General features: G+C 33.8%; 1 pseudogene; it reads right to left on the minus strand.

Moving 5' to 3' along the window:
• Window positions 1-607: 607 nt before the first annotated feature.
• LOC146996089 (uncharacterized) lies at window positions 608-1,736 on the minus strand (annotated as a pseudogene).
• Window positions 1,737-4,535: the final 2,799 nt, after the last annotated feature.

Genomic DNA, 4,535 nt, shown 5'->3' on the forward strand with positions numbered 1-4,535 from the left:
GTAAAGTCTTAAAATGGTTATAAAAACCTTTCGAATTTTTTAAATATTTGTTATACTTAATGTCAGTACATATATTTCTAAAATTAAACTTATTGCAATTCCATTGTGTAATATAAACAATAATTATAAGCTTTTATTTAAAACCTTACCTGACCAGAAATACCACATGAAAAATCATAAAATGTAAATACTACTTTCCTTTATCAGGTTTCATTCATTATCACATACTCAAAGCAATTTTAATATATGAATCAATTGTACTATTACTAATAATACATTTCCTAACTATAATAATAATATTAAGTGGTTGTTTAATTCAACTTTTTAAATTTTAATAAACGGAGCAATTTCAATAAAGCATTTAAATTATTTTAAATTTTAGTTAAGCACAGAATAAGCATTTACAGAATCATTTTGTTCAAAACTGTCCAGCACCATATGTGATTCCTTCCCTTTTTTTAGCCACTTTGTTTCGTCTACGTATTGCCATTTTAACTAATTTACGAGCAAGCTGGCTACTGTCATTTTTTCGTCTCTTTCTAAAGGAAAATTTGCGACTATCTAAAATAGTCGCAAGATTTTTTGTTGCATATCCCATAGATACTTCTCAAACTTTTTGCACTTCTTTCATAGTGCGTACTGTTCCTTTATTAAATTCGCAAACTGCTTCTGTTACAGAACGTTTCACACGTAATTTATGCGCAAATATTTCTTTTGGACACTTGGCCCAAATCATACTATGTAAACTTTCGTTAGCATTTTGCGTTCTGCAACCTACACATCTTTCTAGTAGTTCATTTGAAGCAAGCCTCTGATAAATTGGAAGAATTTTTGGAAGATATGTCTCATTTATTGGTGTTCCAATTTTCAACTTATGCTTGTCTGGTATTTCACCTTTAGCTATTGCTGACTGGTAAAAGCACCAAGAATTTGCTCCTGTGGGACATTTCGAGTGTTGAGGTTTCTTATCTGTGGAAATGCTATGATAGAGCGTCGCATATATTGCTGTTTTCATAACATTCACATCCCCCTTATGTCGCAGAATAGCGTTTTGGTAATACCTAGTCAGCTTTTTAATCGTTGCTTCTTTCAAGCTACCATGAGACTTCCCTCCTAACGTAACGCCTTGCGCACGCCAGTCTTTTACAACAGTTCTCAATCCTGTTCCTAATCTTTTACTGACATGGTTTATGCATTCTTCCTTTCTTATTTCAACATCAGAACCATAAACCTTTTTATCACATAAGTAATCAAAAGTTTTACAGTCACCATCAGATAGTAGAGTTACGTATCGAAATCCTAACGATACGGATCGTTTCCAGAGAACCAATGCAGCCTCCATTTCCATTGAACCAGATGATCCTGTGTGATTTAAATCACTCACTTTTATGGCCATCACACCATATTTTAATTTCTGCACTGGATTCCTTGAATTCCTTCTTTGCTAATGAACACTGACGGCACATTTTGCTCATTACTTCAAAATCGATCACGTAACACGTGAGAATATCAATTACACGTCCTACTCCTATGAGTGACGAATACGTTAGCCACGTTCCATCAAAGGAAACATCTATATTGACAATTTCTGTAGATTTTGGCGAGATTTTTAAATATGCAGTTTTCACCTCCTTACGAACTTCCGCAAATATATTTTGTGATGCGATGGAATATGCATAATTTAAACGTCTTACATATTTGGTGTATGTCCTCGATGAAAAGGGTAGGATATTCATCACCATACAAACGTTTTCGATGGCTGAATAGCCTTTTCATATATGAGAGAAGGCTTGCGTTACACGCAAATTTACGTCATACCCAGAGTTAGCTGTCTTCCTGCAAGAGTTTACGGTACATTTTTTTCCCTCACATGATACACAAATCAAATTCAAATCATAAGAAAATCCTAATTTACATCCAAGTTCAAGCTTTAATGTCTGTTTTTTACAATCAGTACACTTTACAAAACTGAATAGCTTATTAATTTGTCAAAAATCCACAATAACAAAATGTTCGGCATTAGATGCTTCATTCTTTTTTACAACAGATAATTTCTGTAGCCTAATATTGCCTCCAATATAATTTTCAGAACCGCTGCAGTCAGCAACTTCATCACTGTTTTTACGCCACCGTTTTCTACTCATTTCCATTGCTCGCAAATTCTTACGTTTCTGTCGAGGCATATCAAAATTTAGCTGATTAATATAAACAAATATATATTCTGAGCTGAGTAAGAGAAAAAAAATCCACAAGTCAAAACAGATTGCAATTTCAGTGACGAAAAATGAAAGGAAATATTTATTCAAACTGCACGCCACATGTAAACAAAGTTTTCCGATAGTTACAGTCACAGTTAATCGCGTACCTCTTCTTCTGCGCTTATAATTAAGAAATAAATATATAAATTAAGAATTAAGAGAATGTAAACACTGGGGTGGGCGTGGCATTTAAAGAGCTGTCAAAATTATTAAAGTACTTTTTATATCATTTATTATTGTCAGATTGCTTCAAAACTTCTCAGCGAAGCAATGATATTGAAAAAAATTTTTAGCAAAAAATTAGAAAATCGTTATTTTCATCGTTTTTCGACAAACTTAGGGTACCGAGTACCCTTAATAGCGCGTTTTAACGTAATGTAAGGTAATGGCCTTCTAAATTGGGAAAAACACAGGTAAAGCCATTTTAGCGTCAAAAACCGAGATATTATGTATTTTTAAGTTAATCGCGTAACTGTAAATTTCATACTAGCATTCCTACACACCTTTTAAATATTCAGTGAGATTTGAATCACCTCGTATATCGGCAAAAAGAAATCACATCGTAACGTATTATCAAATGTTCAAGCTATTGGAAGAAAATACTCTAAAATTAATCACATAATCACATCAGGACTCGGAAATTTACTAACTAAAGACTAAATATGTTGAATTTCCTAAGTCTTTGGTCAGTACTTTTATTTACAATAATCCTGATGCATTAAGATAATTTAATAATAAAGTTTCCGAAAAGTAAGTGCTTAGCAATGACATTTTCTATGAAAGCAATGAAGTTCAGTTGGTTCTTTTGAGTGTATGTATAGATTTTCGATATTTTATTTTAATTATCCTGAAATTATTTTTCTTAAACAAAATTTCTTCTGAAGAGGTTTTATTCTATCTAATAATCTTTGAAAATTCTGCCTCTTTTTATACTGTATGTTATTTCTTACACTTCTTCAAACTCGTAAAAAGTTTTCTCAGTTCTTTACTTCTAACAGTACAACCTGTCACATACACTACGCTCAGATGCACATTATGATAATGCACTCTCATCCAGTGCCAACTCGTATGCTTGATTACACTCTACCAACCCTTATCACTCTCTTTCCCCTCACACCCTTATCACTTTATTTCCTGGCGTCATTTTCTATTCAGTTTTTATTACTAAAAAATGTAACCGACACATTTTTCAAGATTAAATTCTTCAAACAAGTGAATCAAAAGTGAGCAATTCGAAAGACAAGCAAAAAAGAAACCGCATTTTTAATCAATGAAAGCTCAAGTACTGTCACACCTAAAAACACGTTTCTACGCATTTTTCCAAATTCTTTACCTTGTGTTGATTTATCGAAATTATCAAAAATGTTTTATTAATTGCATTTCTTTCCCAAGAAAAATTCATGGAAAATCTCCTATTATAATAGGGAAAAACGACAGCTAAAATGAAAGGAAAACAAATGCTGTTCATTCAAAGGGAAAATACAACTTAATGTTGTAGTATCTTAAATAAACAGGCTGACCCAAAAGTCCGTTAACATTAGGAAATTCAATAATTCATTGAATAATGTCGGTAGAGAGGTTAAAAACTGACACACTTGATTGAAAATTCATGGGATTTTATTGAAAGCAAACAAGTGCTTAAAACGGCTGACAGATGGCGCTGCATAGGATAACAAAAACAATAATTAGCATAACAATTGATTTTTAGCAACAGCTATGTTCATTATAACAAATGTTCAACATGTCGACAGTCATTCGTCAACAGTACATATATATAGTCGAGGGACAATGTTGTGAAAAGCACTGTACAGCATATCTGGTGAGAAACTGCCATCGGATGTTGTCTTTTAGCATCGCTAACGATGTCGGACGATTGCGGCAGACTTGCGATTTCAGATAACCTAACCAATAATCGCACGGATTGAAATGAGGCCTAAGAGGCCAAGCATAATGGCAATGGTGGCTCAGCACACGATCCTCACAAAACGATGTGTGCAAGAGCTTTCACTTGTGTAGCAATATGGTGTGGAGCACCATCCTGCATAAGTCATACCTTCCAACAGGACTTTATCAGCCAGACTAGAGATGATGCGATTCTGTAACATATCAGCACCCGTCACACTGATAGTTTGAATAGCAGAACACGCATGTCTTTGAAAAAAAAAGGATCCGATCACGATGGATGTGATAAATCCACATCACACCGTGACCAACATCCGGAGGTAAGGATAGAAAATTGGCAAAGTCATGAAGGACTTATTCCCTTTCTTACCGCAG

This window comes from Stegodyphus dumicola, chromosome 7 (genome assembly GCF_044657685.1).
Source record: "Stegodyphus dumicola isolate Sdum_Otavi_A_Nest chromosome 7, ASM4465768v1".
Lineage (NCBI taxonomy): Eukaryota > Metazoa > Arthropoda > Arachnida > Araneae > Eresidae > Stegodyphus > Stegodyphus dumicola.